A 19,082-nucleotide genomic window follows, 5' to 3' on the forward strand; every position below is an offset into this window, starting at 1 on the left:
TTCAAAAAAGCTAAGATGGCGTTGGTGTCAAAGAGTGGTTCTGGACCAAGTAACATACCAGGATGAAAGGGGATGTGGTGCCTGTATGCTAAGGGAAAATGTTTTTTTCTTTCGGGTTCGGCTTCCCGACACTCCAGTAGGACGTGGAGGACGGTCAGCCTCTCCCCGCATTTACCACAGGTTGGAGGCTCGTTTCCCGTGAGTAAGAAGTTATGTGTGCCAAAAGTGTGTCCTATTCTTAGACGGCAGAATAGGACATCTGTCCGGCGGGATTTTGTTACAGGAGGCCAGAAAGCTAATTGTGGCTTTATTACATGCAGTTTATTATTTGTTTCCATGTCCCACGAGCGTTGCCAGTAGTTCCGCAGTTTTCTGCGCAAGTAGGGCCTCAGATCTGTGACAGGGACTGCTGCAGTAGGATTTACAGAGTACGATGCAATTGATGTGGCCATCTGGTCCGCCAGAACATTGCCTTCGATGCCCCTATGACCGGGCACCCAGCATATGATGACATGCTGGTTACATATATACGTTTTACATAGGACGGAATAGAGTTCGTTGATGACTGGGTTTTTGTGCTTAGAAAATGACATTAAGGCCTTCACAGCACTTAGGGAGTCCGTATATATAACTGATTTCTCGAGTTTTGATTTCTTTATATACTTTACAGCCGACAGCAGTGCGTAGGCCTCAGCCGTAAAGATACTAGTTTCCGGGTGCAGTACGTCGGATTCCGAGAAGGATGGACCGACGGCTGCATAGGATACCCCGTCGTGTGACTTTGATGCGTCTGTGTAGAACTCCGTGCAGGAGTATTTGTGCTGGAGTTCCCGGAAATGCATCTTGATTTCAATCTCTGGGGCATGCTTTGTGACTTCCACGAACGATATATCACATTGTATGAGCTGCCACTCCCAAGGAGGTAGCAGCTTGGCTGGATGCATTAGGCGAAGCTCGAGGAGTGGAACGTGCATTTCTTCGCTAAGCTCCCTCACACGCAGCGAGAAAGGCTGTCTTACGGACGGACGATTGCGAAAGAGTGTAGCACATGTCATGTCATTAATGCTACTAAAACAGGGATGTTGGGGGTTTGAGTGGACTTTCAGAAAATATGTATGGCTGATGTATGTTCTCTGCAGATGAAGTGACCACTCATTTGATTCTACATATAAACTTTGTATGGGACTCGTTCTGAAAGCGCCAGTGGCCAGTCGGATTCCTAGATGGTGGACTGGGTCTAGCATCCTTAGTGCGCTCGGGGCGGCAGAGTGGTAAATCACGGCGCCATAGTCTAGTCGTGATCGAATGAGGCTTTTATAGAGATTCATTAAGCACTTCCTGTCACTACCCCACGTAGTCTGGGATAGAAGTTTGATTATGTTCATTGTTTTTATACACTTTTCTTTGAGATGTTTAATGTGGGGGACGAAGGTGAGTCTGTAGTCAAGTATGACACCTAGAAATTTGTGTTCTTTGTTTACAGGTATCTGTTGTCCACGCAGTTCTATGCAAGGATCTGGGATAAGTCCTCTTTTTCTTGTAAAAAGAACACAAGAGCTTTTGTTAGGATTGATCTTAAACCCATTCTTGTCTGCCCACATTGACACTTTGTTCAGGCCATGCTGTACCTGTCTCTCGCAGACTGCGAGGTTACAAGATTTGAAAGCTATTTGAATGTCGTCCACGTAGACAGAGTAAAAGATGGCGGGTGGTAGTGAAGCACGAAGCGTGTTCATCTTCACGATAAATAGCGTGCAGCTGAGCACGCCTCCTTGGGATACACCCGTTTCTTGCGTAAAGGGACGTGAAAGTGCATTGCAGACTTTTACCCGGAAGGTACGGTTTGACAGATAGCTTTTTATTATATTAAACATATTACCGTGGATGCCCATTTCTGACAGGTCTCTTAAGATTCCGTAACGCCACGTTGTGTCATACGCCTTTTCCATATCGAGAAATATCGATAGGAAGAACTGTTTATGTATAAATGCGTCCCGGATATTCCCTTCAACACGCACGAGATGATCGGTTGTGGAGCGCCCTTCTCGGAAGCCGCACTGATAAGGATCAAGCATTTTGCTCTGTTCAAGGAAATGAATGAGTCGCCGATTTATCATTTTTTCGAACACCTTACAAATGCAACTTGTGAGGGCTATCGGGCGGTAACTTGCCACTGAGGAAGGGTCTTTGCCTTGTTTCAAAACAGGGACTACAATGGCTTCCTTCCACGCGGTTGGAAGGTACCCTGCATCCCAGATGGTGTTGAAAAGTGTGAGTAGTGTAAGTTGCGTGTCATTGTGTAAGTTTTTGAGCATTTCATACATGATTCTATCAGATCCTGGTGCGGAACTCTTGCATGCGCTCAAGGCAGCTTTCAACTCGGCAGCACTAAAAGGGCAATTGTACGGTTCATTCTGTCGGCATTTATTGATAAGTGGCTTGCATTCTTCTATTTGTTTATATTTTAGGAAGGACTGCGAATAATGATTTGAGCTTGATACACTCTCAAAGTGCTCCCCAAGTGAGTTGGCCTGGTCTTGCAGTGTATCGCCCTGTGTGTTTACCAGGGGGACTGAGTATGTTTGCCTACCTCTAATCCTATTAACTCTGTTCCAGGCTTTGGCCTCATCCCTAAACGAGTTTATACTCGATAGATACTTTTGCCAGCTTTCTCTTCTGGCCTGTCGGCGGGTTCTCCTACCTTGGGATTTTACTTTTTTAAAGTTGACAAGATTTTCTGCAGTGGGCGAAGCGCGTAGCATCTCCCACGCTTTGTTCTGATTCCTACGTGCGATTCTGCATTCATTGTTCCACCACGGGACATGCCGTTTGCATGCCGAGCCGCTTAATTCACGTATGCATTTAGATGCGGCATCTATTATAAAGGCTGTGAAGTACTCCACAGCCGCATCGATTTCTAAAGAAGACATGTCGTCCCATGACATACTAGTTAAGTTTCGGAACCTCTCCCAGTCTGCTGTGTCAATATTCCACCTAGGAGCGTGTGGTGGATATTCATTTTCTTTAGGTGATCTTAGCAGTATAGGGAAGTGGTCGCTGCCGTAAGGGTTGTCGGCAACTTCCCATTCAAGTTCAGGCAGTACAGACGGGGAGACTATGCTAAGACCTATGGAAGAATAGGTTCTGTTTGCTAGAGAGTAATATGTGTGTTGCTTCTTATTCAACAGACACGCACCAGAAGAAAAAAGGAATTGTTCGACAAGACGTCCTCGCGCATCTATATGAGGGTCGCCCCACAGGTAGTTATGCGCATTGAAATCGCCAAGAACAACATAGGGTTCTGGCAATTCATCTATAAAGGACTGAAATTCATGTTTGCTTAGTTTATAATGTGGGGGAATATAAAGCGAGGAAATAGTGATAAGTTTCTTCAGCAGAATAGCCCGAACCGCCACTGCCTCAAGGGCCGTTCGTAGCTGTACACGTTGACAGGCTATGCTTTTTTTAATTATAATTGCAACACCACCCGATGATGCGACAGCATCATCGCGATCTTTGCGAAATGTGACATACTGTTGAAGAAAGTTTGTGTATTTTGATTTCAAGTGTGTTTCCTGTAAACACAGCACTTTTGGATTGTGTTTATGGATGAGTTCTTGAACATCATCAAGATTCCTAAGTAGACCTCTGACATTCCATTGAATGATTTGTGTATCCATATTTTAAATTAAATTAGTGCTGTGTTTACGGAAAGGGAAGGGATGTCTTAGATTACAGAACCCTTTCGAGGCCCTGTAATAGGGGTTTTGCTCTTTCTGAAGCGTTCGAGCGAACCTCGGCGCTCCTTAGGCGTTTGGTGCGCCTTGAGGACAGGTGTAGTGTCCATTGCCTCCTGTGAGACGCCGGACAAGCGCTCTTGCGAGCGAGATGTTTTCTGCGAGAGTCCTGCCCCGGAAGGCAAAACCCCTGCGCCCCCCAGCCCGGAAGTCGATGGGGCTCCCTGAGGGATTTGGCTGCGCCGGCCGTTGCCAGCGCTAGAGGGGGCTTCGGAGGTTGGGGCAGCCTCGGCTGCGCCCACCTTCGGGTTCGATGGCCCCGTCTGCTGGGGTGGCGGAGCAGCGCTAGCTGCAACCGCCGCGGGGGCAGATGGCGTAACTGCCGACTCACTGTTTGTGGGTCGGACAGCCGCCGGAGGCCGTTGTGACGCTGCCCCCTGACGCGCCACTTCGGCAAAGGTTTTGTTTGGCAGGTATGCTACCCGCCTTCGTGCCTCTTTGAACGATATATTCTCTTTCACTTTGATCGTTACTATTTCCTTTTCCTTCTTCCAGGAGGGGCACGACCGCGAGTACGCGGCGTGCTCCCCATCACAGTTTACACAGTGGGGAGCGTTCTCACACGTTTCAGTGGTGTGTTCTTGGGCACTACATTTAGCACAAGTTTGGCGGCCTCGGCAACTCTGCGAACTGTGGCCGAAGCGCTGGCACTTGAAACAGCGGAGTGGGTTGGGCACGTACGGCCTAACGCGGAGCTTGATGTACCCGGCCTCGATTGACTCGGGCAGCACACTTGAAGCAAAGGTGATTATTAAGTGCTTCGTTTGAATCTCTTTACCATCTCGCCTTATCTTTATTCTTCTAACATTGATAACATTTTGCTCACTGAAGCCCTCCAGGAGCTCCGCCTCAGTCAGCTCAAGCAGATCATCATCGGAAACAACACCGCGGGTGGTGTTCATTGTACGGTGTGGCGTTACTGTTATGTGGGTCTCCCCGAATGACACTAGTTTCTGTAGTTGCTCATATTGCTTCTGGTCGCGGAGCTCCAAGAGGAGGTCACCGCTTGCCATCCTGGACACCTTGTAACCTGGTCCAAAAACATCAGTCAAGGACTTTGAGACAAGGAATGGTGATATGTTTCGCACTGCTTTGTTTGGATTTTCAGAGTGAATGACGTGGAACCGGGGAAAATTCTGGATTTGGTGTCCGAAAAACTGAAAAACATCTTCGGTGCGCCCTCGTTTCGGAGGGCGATCAGGAAGTTTGGGGAAGGGAGTTTCCATGAGAATATATAAGATTCGGCAACAGCGCCGACCGCCCACCACGGAGCCCAACGAGGGGACGCGGCAGAGCTTGTGTACAAGCCTGCACGACGCCAGCCGTACGCCATCACTATAACCCAATATGGTGTACCCAAGGTAGGATATCCACACAAGGTTAACCCTTGCCGCCGTGGAGAAAGGAAGTAAATGGAAGAGAGAAGAAGACAGGAAAGATGTAAAGTGAGAGATAAAGACGAAGGTTTGAGAAGAGAGAGACAGGAAAAGGCGACTACCGATTTCCCCCGGGTGGGTCAGTCCGGGGGTGCCGTCTACGTGAAGCAGAGGCCAAAGAGGCGTGTTGCCTCCGCCGGGGGGCCTTAAAGGTCCGAACACCCGGCATCGGCTCAACCCCCAGGATCCCCCTTTCCCCGGACACGGCTAAGCCGCGCACGGCTACACGCGGGAGGGTCCAACCCTCGTGTGCTCGGGTCCGTGGTGTCGCAACACACCAAACGCCTGCTTGCGCAGACGCCCCTGCGGGGCGCCGTCTGGACTCTCGCTGCTCTGCACAGGTGATATTGGGCGCGTGAAGACAGGTTGACCGTGGCCAACGTTGCGTAAAATAACTTTGCGGTTTTCTATGTGAGACGTTCGCTTATGCGCTTGTTTTTTAGAAGATGTGCGGCTATGAAGGGGAATGTTCAAAATGTCATCTTGTAATACCGGGGTTACTGCGCTAAGACACATGGACAACAGAAGTTCAAGATGTGTTTGTCCGAGAACATTCTGTGCAGATGCATTGCTTCTGTGTACAATGCGCGTACAGGGCCAATACGGCGTACTGAACGAGTATACAGGATGATCATTTTTAGGTCTTATGGTTTTTTTTAAAAATAGCCTGTCGCAGATAACACAATTCTAATCCCTGAGCTGGATTGTTCAGAGCGACGGACATGCACGAGAAATTTAACGCATATTCAACTAATTAACAAAAATTCACTAATTATATATTGAATTAATTACATTACGGCACATATTGCCATTTAAGAATTGTAGCCGGTGAGTGCGCAAGGCGTAGCAATTTAAAATGAATTTCCAGAATGACGCCAGCCTGGAGATATGCGCCGTCAAGCTTGGCCTAACAGTACAGTGTTGTTCCACTAATTTTTTTTAATAAAACGCTCTTTTTTTTTCCCCCGTTGAGGCACAAAGGTAACTGGAACGTCCATGTATTTCGCTTCATACTTTGGGAAATACCTCGAAATTGGTGTCATCTTTGAATTTTATTTCAAGATGATTCGTCTTACAAGCTCAATGGCTACAATTCGTAAAATTCAATATATGTGCGTAAAGTGGTTAATAAGGAAGTTAATTAGTTATTTTTTGTTAATTAGTTGAAAATGTGTTTCGATTTCTCGGGCTAGTATTGTCTGCCTGCTCGAATAATTCAGGTCAAGAACAAGAATTATGCTATCTTTCGGTCACAGGCGATTTTGGAAAATTCCGTAAACTTGAACGTGATCACACTCTACTATATTACTGTATCGTCACGCGTAACTGCCATCTACCGCTCTCTTTCGCTGTCTGTCCACCTTACCACGATGAGAAGTATAACAGGCTCGAGACACGCTGTTCAGAACGCCTCTGTTCCTCTCTTCTTATTAAAACAACTATGTATAAATTTATGCACATGCCAACGTCAGACACTAAGCGTTGCTTCCAACCAGAATACATTGAGAAAGACGTTCATTAGAGGGTCTAGTCGGTGCTTAGATGCAAGAACAGGTAATGCGGACACACTCACTCATACATACAAGCATGCATGCCCAGAGACGTTGCACGCTGAGAAGGGACAAATTTACAACAGTGTTCGTTCTAACAGCTGTTTTCCATTGGCCGGCTGCGTCCACTAATATGTCCAACATCCCCATTGGCCTGCGCACATACGCTTTGCGAACGGTTCTGGCGGAAGAACTTGTTTTTCGAGTACGGGCTGATTCTCCCGAATAAGAAAGTGGATTAGGATTTTAAAAAATAAATGTTTTATCCGCAAGATTACCGCCTTCGCTAATAATGTCCGCTAGCATGATTTGTCAAAACCCCTTTGTATGAACCGCAGTCCGTATTCACAAAGCAGCCGTAACCTGTTAGAAACGGTTCGTTAGCAGTCTATGGCAGCCGATAACGAATTGTTCTTTGAGTTCTATAGGTGCTTCCTCGACTTGAACAAATCATTGTGTTTTCCCCTCTCTCTCCTATGAAAGGCGACTAGCTATGTAAGCGCGCGCAACGCTCATTGGGACATGGGGCATGACATAAAACGCGGTGTCCTTGAGCGAAAACATGAGTGCGTGTGGCACCATATCAGTGCGGAAATTGTCGCGCTGACTCTATTGACTCAATAAAGACGCACTGTGAAAAGAACTGCTCGCTCAAATATAAAAGCCGGAGCAGTGTGGCTTGGAGGCACACTGCTCAAGCTAAAAGGTGTTACTGCCATCGGCGCTCCCATCGATAACTCGTATCGCCGCTATAGTCTGCAGCAACATTTCCCGTTAAGCTGGAATAGCCTTTCAAGAGGCACCTCAGCAAGACCCACTTGACGATACCGGAACGCCGAGACAACGTTTACACTGCTTTTTTCTTTACTCGCATTTTTGTTACTTTTTTGCCCTGTTTTTCACTGAAGCACAAGTCTTGCAATTGTCCTCCACTTCTCACAGTATCACCACGCTGTTGCTTCGAAAAGTGGAAATTTCCTTTGCGTTTTCCACTGCGCCGACCCACAGCTGGACACCTAATGCACAACGCAAGAAGATATTTAACCATTTCATGTAGAACTGAAAAAAAAGGGAAGCTAGGGAACTCAGTATCTCCTATATATGACAAAAATAACAAAAAAGGAAGGTTCACTCCCATGGGGCAGGCTCAAGTTTCGTTGATGTCCATCACTGCAGCTTCGTTAGCTTCTTGCCGAAAAGTGTAATTTATAGTTTCGTGAGCGGTAATGATGCCTCTGTTCTATGAGATCTCCTAACAAGCTCACAGGAACCATTTTTTTTATCTTGCTTTAGGTACAGCGTGCTCTCCCATACCTGGGGCAACCCTTCATCCGTTGTCTACTTCTTCTGGAGTTAATGGAGTTGGCGTTCTAACACTCTAGCAGCACGAAAGTGCCGCTACGATGCATTAAAGAATGAAGCTGCGAGTCCCGACAACCTAACCCGCAGGTTGATCGAGGTCCTATTTCGAACAAAAGTTAAAAAATATCGAGATTGAGAGGAGGATGCGGGGAGGTACGTTGGAAGGCTGGCATTTCCGATATGGGAAGAAACGAACAACAAAAGTTTACGTTTGCTCGGAAACCGCTGAAGAGGTTGTTTAACTTACACTCTTTCGGTTTTTTTTTTTTTTAGATCACTGAGGACAAGGCCGCTCGCTCAAGTACAGTTTTCACTATCGTGTACAGCAATGAGCTCTCCTTCTTAAGGGATCGCGGGAAGAGTTTGTAGAAGCGCTGTCACGTTTGTTTAACGTATACATCGAGGCGTCTCCTCTAGGCGACAACGTTTAGGTTTCTCCAAATCTAATGTAGCAGCACACTGCAAATTGGTAAACAAGCGGAAGACGAAGGAGATTTCTGGAAGCTCCAAACGTAATTTCATTCTCGACGATAATGCCGGGACGAGAATCACCGATAAAGGAACTCCCTTGAGCCCTATTCTCGACAAAGTAATAGTTTTGTATCGCTTTACAGCAGGGACAGCATAGTCGCCTGGAGGTGAGGACGTCTGAAAAGAGACCGGTGAAACGTTTAGAAGCGCTTTATTTCTTTTTTCCCGATTGACTTAAGGCGCTAGTAAGATGGCCTTTTCCGCTATTTCTGTAGTTCAGTCTTTCGGTATAACCGGTATTCTTCTTAACAACAGTATTGAAGGACCCTGGTATTACACAGAATCACAGTCAGTCAGCCTAGGTGCCCGTTACAGATCCACAGGTGGTCAAAATTAATCGAGTCTCTCCCACTCCAGCGTGCCCCATAATCAGATCATTGTTTTGACACGTAAAATACCAGAACTTAAATTTCTTTATCTTTATTTTCCAAAACTCTGGGCACTTTGCTGAGCTAAACTGCGATAGGCGAAAGCCTATCTATGACTGCCTCTGTTGCTTCTAGGGTCATCCATCAAGCGCTGTGACAGCTGTCACCGGCTGTGATTAATCACCGCTTTCCTGCGTCCACCATGGACTGTGCACGGACACTCATGAGCCACTAAAAGCTTACGCCTTAAAACATTAAAAACGTGTCCTTCTTTGTGCCCATCGGAGAGTTCATACGAAACTGTAGCCTCTGTTATCCCGGGCACTATGCAATAACGAGAAAACAACGCAATAGTGTAAAAAGTGGGACTAACTCACGCTAAACCAGGGCAACTGAAAACGCACCTGCCGTATTTTAAAGCGACAGCGTTAAGGAGCCCGTGTCGCAGAAAAGCTGGTGTCGTCGGCGGCGTTGGCCGTGAGCGATAATTTCCGGAAGGCACTTCATAAATAAAAAACAACTTGCAAGACGGGCTGGGTGGGAATCAAACCAGGGTCTCCGGAGTGTGAGACGGAGAAGCTACCACTCAGTCACGATATAAGCGCCTCTAGTGAAAGCGGGACAAAAGCGCCTCTATTGAATGCGGTGTTGCCTTAGGAACGTGCCGTAGAAAGTTATACTGCGATGTATATCGGTAATTATGAGCATGTAAATTACCAAAGTTGCAGTTACACGAGTAGCGAAGTACGTTTCCACTACATTTCTTCTGCGCTCTGCGCACACGCACAGCCATCTTGCGGCAAACACAGAAGACCCCCTCGTCGCAATGTTCGGCGCTGCTCGGACAGGTGGCGCGCCACTCGCCAGCGCGACGCGGCTCCTATTTCCGCTCACAGCGCGATTCCTAGGTGCAGCGTCCGATGCGGGACGCCTCTGACATGATCGCTGCGCCGTAGCGCGTCTGGTGTGAAAACGATCCCTGCGATATGTGCCGTGCTGCTGGCGAGGAGTCATGCGTCTGCGTGGTGCTCCCAAGCGAGATAGAGGACGATCCCATCGAGGCGTCAGCCCCATGATCGCGTCCGCCTTCATAGCGCGTCGCGGCCCGGCTGTCCGTGCCGATCACGACGTTTGGCTCGCGTAGACCGTTTCTCCCTCCGAGACACCGAGTTCTTTGGTTCGTTCCGCTTGCCCAGGCGCACCTTTCGTCTTTGTGTGACTCCAGAGCATGCCGAGCGAATGAGTGGGCGGTGCGAACGGGGTGCGATAACGCTTTCGCGTTTCACTCTTGAAGGCGAAGCTTAAGCGTCCTCTAATTTTTTTCGCTTGTAAAACGGGTGCTGCTTACGAACAATGAGTTCAAAAAGCGCTACTTTCACGCGGTCTCTAGAGAAAACAGCGTTCTCAGTATTATCCTTCTGTTTTCTGAGCTCCGAGGCGGCGGGTGATAGAATTACTGCTTTTAATCTCGTTTTATGTATGCGTCTCGAACGTGTTTACGTTGCAATTACCTTGGTGCCCTTACTTTAACAATGTAATGATAGTGGGTGCATATGGTTTTCTTCAACTTCCCTGCTAATATTTGGTAGCGGCACACACTAGTGTTTTTTTTTTTTGTATCTGTTCCGACTTCATATATAGCGCTTTCTTTATGAAACCACAGAGATACGATATGAAGGTAGTAAGATAAGAAGACTAATCAGAGACGTCTCCGGTTGGCAGCCCTACTGAGAGGAAAGAGGAGCATGGAATATAAACGTGAGAGAGACAAACAATAAGTATATCGCTTCCTGTACACCTGCGCACACAAGGAAAAGTCGTGTAGTTGAAGAGAATCATATGGCCCGGTCGATCCCCAAAAACGCAACAGCGCCTTGCCAGCCGGTGAACGACGAACGGCGAATTTCTAGTATCTTGAGCTCAGAAAAATGCCGGTCGTTGAAAAGTGCTCAGGTGATTTAGAGCGATTGTCTCTGTGTATCAAGTTGAGGACAATCACACAATAAGTGACCGATGGCCTCGGCGCAACCGCAGCAGCTGTCAGACATTCAACTAAGGGCGGAGTACAGGCATTCGTAAACGCAGCCTGCCAGAGCAACATAGGAGAGGTGCCTCGCCTCGAGAGAGTCCGGTTATTTATAGGTCGGCGGTATAGCGAAGGATTCAGTGTGGGCTGTCTGGTGCTTGTTGTACTTATACTCCCCTAAGATTAACGAATGAGCAAGCCAACGCAGTAGCCTAGCAGCGTCCTTCGTTGGAGGAGGAGGAAAGAGAAAAGTAGAAGGCATGGAGGTTAACCAGAATAACGTGCGGTTGGCTACCCTACAAAGGGGAAATGGGAAAGGGGAAACAAAGATGACAGGGAGAGAGAGGAGGGAAGGAAAGAAGGAAACTAGCGGTGAGTTCACTGACGCGTGAAGTCTAATAGAAATTGCATTACTAGTCACAGACGTTCACACAAGCCCGTCGTCCTTAAGAAGCACAAAAGCGCCTTCACCGCTTTATGGGTCGACGAGCGATGGGGGCGGTGTCCTAGCAGCGCCGGCACAGAAAGTGGCCGATTGCCCAGTTTTTGAAATTTGGACATCGGTACAGTGACTCTCTTCGTGTGATGTTCGTGTGGCCTGATCCGTTCGATCATTGCCACGTACGCCCCAGTGGGCATCAGAGTTGCGGAGTAAAACCTTTCATTCCATTGCGGCGCTATTCCCGAGAGTGGCTGAGCTGGTCCATTCCATTTACCCGATTCCAGTAAATTAAACAATGCATATGTAACAAAAAATGCCTGTGTCAAAAAAGAAATTTTGGTGTCTTAACAACGTAATATACCATGTTACGTAATATACTTTCGGTATTACTATAAATTTTACGTACTATTTTTTCACCTCTTATCTCTTGATGGTGTGGCTGCCAGTATCTCTCTAATACCATTAGAGCAAATCAGAGTACGAAGTAATCTTACACCGCGTCCGCCATAGAGGGCGAGCGCAATTACTTGAAGAAGAAGCAAACAAGCAAAATTAAGATTCTGGTCTTCACTGTAGGAGAATGCTACTCTGGCAGGCAGTAGAGAGAGAGAGAGAGGGAAGGCGGGGAGGTTAACCAGAGGTCAGTTTCCGGTTAGCTACCCTGCACTTGGGTGGGGTATATAGGGGTTCTAAGACGACAAAAAGCGAGAGAAGAAAAAAAGGAACAAGAAAAAGAAACAAATAGTAAAAGAAAGGGGGGGGAAAGGGGAAAAAAGAGACCGGGTAACAGAAAAGGCGCTCCAATCACAGGCGTTCACACAGGCCGGTCGATCTCAAAAATCGCAGTAGCGCTTGCACGGTCTTCTGATGCGATGCTAAGTCGCGTCGATGTTGTAAAATACTTTCTTCCGACAGAGGCTGGTCGTCCAACTGGTTAAGCAGGAGGGAAAGCGATTGTCTCTGCACACTGTGCTGCGGGCACCGCAATAGAACATGACGAATGTCTCCGCGTCGCCGCAATCGCCACATGCTACGGTGTCGGCCATACCTATGTGGAACGCGTAGGCATTCGTAAACGCAACGCCCAACCATAGCCTACACAAAAGGGTCGCGTCTCTTCGGGGAAGTCTTGGTGGAATTCGGAAGCTTAAGATTGGATTCAGGGTGTATAAACGGGCGTGCATAAAATGTGGTTCGTTCCACTCTGATGCAGTGCATTGGCGTGCAAGTAGACGGGGCATCCTTGCAGCATCTGTCCTAGACAGCAGGATCGATAGGCGGTTGTCTTCTGCATGAGCTGAACGAGAACCTTGATCGGCACGTTCATTGCCGCTGATACCACAGTGACTTGGTATGGTATGGTATGAAGAACTTTATTGAGGTCCTGAGGGATCAGTCTGGGACTGATGCGGGCCGCTCCCACGTCGGTACAGAGAGGCCGAGCCCCTCTGCCATCACACGGGCCCTCTGGACAGCCCTGAGTTGGTCCGCTAGCACTTCACTGTGCAGCATTCGCTGCCACCACTGTTCACCTCGAGAACCATCACCGGCCAACGCCAAGCAGCGCCACAGCATGTGTTGTAAATCGAGCAAACCCCCACACTTACTACAATAGACTGAAACCCCGCAGTCCGGATTAATTTTATTCATGATGACCGGGTTAGGGTACGTCCGTGTCTGCAGAAGCCTTAATGTAACCGCCTGCGGCCTACTTAATTTAGGATGTGGCAACGGGAATGCCCTGCGCCCTAAGTAATAGTGCTTGGTGATTTCGTTGTAGGTTAACAGTTGGTCCCTGTACTCAGGAGCGGGAGATCCAGCCCCTTCAGGGAGTACACGGCACACTAATCCTCGTGCCTCCCTGTGCGCCACCTCGTTGAGGTTACGCGGGGCTCCCTCCACTGTCCCCATGTGCGCCGGGAACCAAGTAACGGTATGCGAAGTGATATCCCTACCCTGCAGCAGTCTGTTAGCCGGTTCCGCAACAAGTCCTCTCGAGAAGGCTGTAATCGCAGATCGCGAGTCGCTAAACACCAAAACTCTTCTAGAATCAAGTAGTGCTAGAGCAATAGCCACCTGTTCAGCAACCCCCGGGTCTTTGGTATAAATGGAAGCAGCATTTCTAACGCTCCCTTTGCCATCTACTACCACCACCGAATAAGCATTTTTACCATTAATCCATGCGGCGTCAACAAACGCAGACTCCTCCTCCTGATCCTTTGCCTCTCGCAACAAAGCCCTAGCTCTCGCGACCCGCCTCCCTACATTGTGCACGGGGTGCACATTCCGCGGAAATGGACGAACCATGATATTTGCCCTAAGGTTCACGTTCAACTCGTGTAGAGGCGCCCTATCGTGCGACACAGCCACCGATTCTTCAATTGACTGTAATATATACCTACCCGCTGGTGTACCTAGCAACCGCTCCCTCTGTGCGGTACGTTGAGCCTCAGCAATTTCATCTAAAGTATTATGCAAACCCAGTCGTAACAACATATCGTTTGACGTAGTCATAGGCAGACCAAGCGCAGCCTTGATGGCTTTTCTGATTAATGCTTCCAATTTATTTTTCTCCCCCCTATTCCAATTTAGCATAGCTGCCACATACGAGAAATGACACATAATAAATGCGTGAACTAAGCGCATCGCACCTTCTTCTCCTAAACCCCTATGCCTATTAGAGATCCGTCTTATAAGTCTTATGGCCTCCTCCGTTTTCTTGGTAATACGCTGAATGGTTCTAATGTTCGATCCGTTCGCTTCAAGTACAAAACCCAGGACCCTGATTGCTTCAACTTTGGGTATCACCGACCCTTCCCTAGTATGAATTCTAATGCAAGGCTCAACTTCCGGTACCCAACCCCTCGGCCTACGACCTAGCTTCTTAGATTTGAAGATCAACAACTCCGACTTTTTAGTGGAGCACTTGAGCCCCATGAGACCCAGGTACTCCTCCGTAAGCGTTACCTCGGCAGTGACTTGGTAGCCACTGAAAAATTATCTCATGTCCTTCCTCAGTCAAGTGGTGCATGTCTTCTGTGATTTCAAGTAGCAACTGTTCATGCGGATCGCGCTTTAAGGCTGACAATTAACACTGTAGTGCCGTCTTCTAGTCGCAGAAAATTGACCATTTTTGTGTTGGTTCGTCATTAATAAAGCGTAGTGCGACTCAAAGCGCTGCGAGTTCTGCAGCCGTCGATGTTGTCAAGTCCGATGTTTTCAACTTGATAGTGGTGGCTTTTGCTGGAATGGCGACAGCTGCGGTAGAGCACTTCCGCAGGATGGAGCCGTCGGTGTATATGTGGGTGCAACACCGGTACTTCTCATTTAATAGCAGAAAGGTTAGCGGTTTAAGAGCAGGTGATGAGATATCTGTTTTTTTCCGGACGCCAGGTATTGTCAGGTTGATATTTTGTTGAATGAAGCACCAAGGAGGAGTCGAAGATCTCGCGCCAGGTGTGAAGCAAGATGGTATAGGCTCACGATGTGCGGATACTGTTCGGAAGAACGAGGCACGTGGTCTGTCCGCAGGTAGAGAGGCTAGATGGTTGCAAGGAGTGCGGGCAGGTGCCTTCATCATGTTCATCATCATCCTGGTTACGCCCACCGCAGGGCAAAGGCCTCTCCCATACTTCTCCAACTGCCCCGGTCATGTACTAATTGTGGCCATGTCGTCCCTACAAACTTCTTAATCTCAACCGCCCACCTAACTTTCTGCCGCCCCCTGCTACGCTTCCCTTCCCTTGGAATCCAGTTCGTAACCCTTAATGACCATCGGTTATCTTTCCTCCTCATTGCATGTCCTGCCCATGCCCATTTCTTTTTCTTGATTTCAACAAAGATGTCATTAACTCGCGTTTGTTCCCTCACCAAATCTCTTCTTTTCTTATCCCTTAACGTTACATCCATCATTCTTCTTTCCATAGCTCGTTGAGTCGTCCTCAATTTAAGTACAACCCTTTTCGTAAGCCTCCAGGTTTCTGCCCCGTAGGTGAGTACTGGTAAGACACAGCTATTATACACTTTTCTCTTGAGGGATAATGGCAACCTGATGTTCATCATCTGAGAATGCCTGCCAAACGCACCCCAGCCCATTCTTATTCTTCTGATTATTTCCGTTTCATGATCCGGATCAGCGGTCACTACCTGCCCTAAGTAGATGTATTCCCTTAGCACTTCCAGTGCCTCGCTACCCATTGTAAATTGCTGTACACTTCCGATACTGTTATACATCACTTTAGTTTTCTGCAGACCCACTCTTCTGCTTTGCCTCTCCAGGTCAGTTAGCATGCATTGCAATTGGTGCCCTGAGTTACTAAGCAAGGCAATATCATCAGCGCGCTGATGATATTGCGATTACGATATTGCGATATTGCGATTATGATTATTGCGATTAGTAACTTGCGATTCGCGAATCGCAAGTTACTAAGGTATTTTCCATTAACTCTTATCTCCAATTCTTCCCAGTCCAGGTCTCTGAATACCTCCTGTAAACACGCTGTGAATAGCATTGGAGAGATCGTATCTCCCTGCCTGACGCCTTCCTTTATTGGGATTTTGTTGCTTTCTTTATGGAGGACTACGGTGGCTGTGGAGCCGCTATAGATATCTTTCAGTATTCTTAAGTACAGCTCTACACCCTGATTCTGTAATGTCTCCATGACTGCTGAGGTTTCGACAGAATCAAACGCTTTCTCGTAATCAATGAAAGCTATATATAAGGGTTGGTTATATTCCGCACATTTTCTATCCCCTGATTGATAGTGTGAATATGGTCGATCTTTGAGTAGCATTTACAGAATCCTGCCTGGTCCTTTGCTTGACAGAAGTCTAAGGTGTTCCTGATTCTATTTGCGATTACCTTAGTAAATAGTTTGTATGCAACGGACAGTAAGCTGATCGGTCTATAATTTTTCAAGTCTTTGGCGTCCCCTTTCTTATGGATTAGGATTATGTTAGCGTTCTTCCAAGATTACGGTACGCTCGAGGTCATGAGGCATTGCGTATACAGGGTGGGCAGTTTCTCTAGAACAATCCGTCCACCATCTCTGAACAAATATGCTGTTACGTGATCCTCCCCAGCTGCCTTCCCCCTTTGCATAGCGTAAGGTGCCTTACGTTCACTCTTAGTGCTTCAACTGTGATTTGGGTCTTGATGAGGAAGCCTCTGGCAATTGCAATAGTTGCCGCCAATGAGGCACTTCAAGGAAGACCTAGACAAATCCTAAGCGCCTCAGTCTGAACGCTTTGAATAGTACGTAGGCTTGTTTTACTTGCGTTAGTCAATGCTGGCAAGCTGTACCGCAAACAACCGAGAAAAAGTACCCTATGCAGTTGCAACATAGGGCTTGTGGACATTCCCCAGGTCTTTCTAGTGCAGAACTTAAGAAGGTGACAGGTGCTTGTCAACCGCTTCTTCATGTACAAGATATGGGGGTTCCATGAGATATCTCTGTCAACTGTGACATCCAAGAATTTGTAAGACCGCACAAATGGTATCATTTGCCCATTGATTAATACACTGCAGTACGTCATGGGCTTACGCGTAAATGGTGCACATTTATCCGATGAAATCTCTGGGCCTTGATTGCGAAGGCGGAGTATAGTCTGAGTGGCAGCTTTTTGGAGCCTTGCGAGCAGCTGTAAACGTGCCACTCCGGACGCCCAAACGCATATGTCGTCCGCGTACATTGATAATTTAACTGTGTTTGGAAGGTGATCAAGGAGACCAGTCAGAGCGAGGTTAAACAACGTGGGGCTCAGCAAGCCGCCCTGGGGAATGCCACAGTAGATGTAATGTATAGGAGTGTGGCCGTCCTCGGTGCTCGCAAAGAAAAATCGCATAAAGAGATAGCTAGATATCCATCTAAACATACGACCACCGAGGCCTACCTCTTCGAGAGCGGCGAGGATGGCTTCAGTGTAACGTTGTCGTACGCCCCTTTGACGTCGAGGAACAAAGAAGCGCAGAAATGTTTACATCCTTTTTGGTGCTGAACGTAGGTAACTAGGTCAATGACGTTATCATTCAATGAGCGACCACGTCGGAAACCTGCCATGACATCGGGAGAGACGTTGTGGTTTTCGAAGTACCACTCCAGGCGTCCCAGGATCATCCTCTCTATCAGTTTGCCCACACAGCTCGCCAATGCAATTGGGCGATACGATGAAAGCTCCATCGGAGGCTTGCCAGGCTTCAGTAGTGGAACTACGCGACTTGTCTTCCAGCTTGGTGGAAGTGTGCCAGTTAGTCAGAATTCATTATACATTTCAAGCAGAACACTCCTCACCCCCTCACCCAGATGACAAAGAGCTCTGTAAGAAATTCCGTCAGGCCCTAGTGAAGGCCTACGTCTGCACAAAGCTAGCGCCGCCTTGAGTTCATGGATGGAAAGTGGTAGATCCATAAGGGGGTCACGTAGTGGCGGGAAGCTGATGTAATGTGATAAGTTGTTTGAAGCTGTGAGTTGCCCGAATAATCTGGCACAGACGTCTTCTGCGTCATCAATATCTGGTCGCTGTTGGAAGAGGGTCAGTCTTGAATGGAGACCATTGTACGGGTGGGGTCCTACGTCCTCGCACCGTCCTCCATAAGTGCGATAGTGGCTTACGAGAGTCTAGCGATTCACGGAAAGCAGTCCAGCGTTGTGACTCCAGTTTATCTAACCGGCGCTGGATCTTCTTTTGTAGGCGCCTAGCAGCCCGTAGATCATCCATTGACTTCGTGCGTCGGTATCTAGGTTCGGAACGTCTCCAGATTGCTCGAAGTTGCTCTAATCCTATATAAAATTCAGTGAATTTCGAAGAGCCCATTAGATTACGCGTATTGTCTTTGACTATGCTATTGATTGTGTCTTCCAGATTATGTAGTAAATTACCCTGACAACAAAGATCTTTCGTTACAGACTTTAATTTGGAGCAGTCCACTCTTTGCATTGTATCATTTGAGTTGGAAGAGGAAAGTCCTCTGATCTTGTCATACGTGGGAATATAGTTACTCCCATGCATTTGAATGTCCGTAAACCATACAGCACGCCTGACGAGACTTCGTAAGACGAAGGCCATGTCAAGACAGCTGCTGTATGTGGAGCCACGCAGAAATGTACGACTGCTGTCATTTAAAAACCAGAGTTCGCTGTCGCAGGCGAAAGAGTACAAGTCTCTGCCTTTCGCGTTGATTTTCGTACTTCCCCAGAGTGTATGATCAGCGTTGAAATCCCCGATCATAATCCATGGAGCAGGAGATGTTGACAGGATGTCTCGTGATCTTTTATAATCAAATCTACTTGGTGGCGATAAGTATGCAGGTACCCACAACGGTAACGGTAAGTCTTCTCTTCTTTACTGTTAAGCACACGTACTGGTTATCGTCATGAGGCGGTACAGGGTGAAGCATGTAAGTGAGATCACGGAGAATAAACAACATAACCTTGCTGTTTTCACCAATAGTTGGTGACATAAATGATTCGTAACCGGGTGGCCTGATTGAGTTCAATAAGTTCGGCTCGTAGATGATGATGGGAAACTTGTTGGCGTACACGAATCGTCGGAAATCGGCGATGCGCGATTG

At 47.6% G+C, this 19,082-nt stretch overlaps 1 protein-coding gene across 1 annotated transcript in view; it reads right to left on the bottom strand.

Annotated features, from left to right (window-relative positions):
* The window catches only part of LOC142571936 (uncharacterized), a 44,926-nt gene that overhangs the window by 23,244 nt on the left and 2,600 nt on the right, over positions 1–19,082 (bottom strand). The window lies entirely within an intron of this gene.

This window comes from Dermacentor variabilis, chromosome 2 (genome assembly GCF_050947875.1).
Source record: "Dermacentor variabilis isolate Ectoservices chromosome 2, ASM5094787v1, whole genome shotgun sequence".
Lineage (NCBI taxonomy): Eukaryota > Metazoa > Arthropoda > Arachnida > Ixodida > Ixodidae > Dermacentor > Dermacentor variabilis.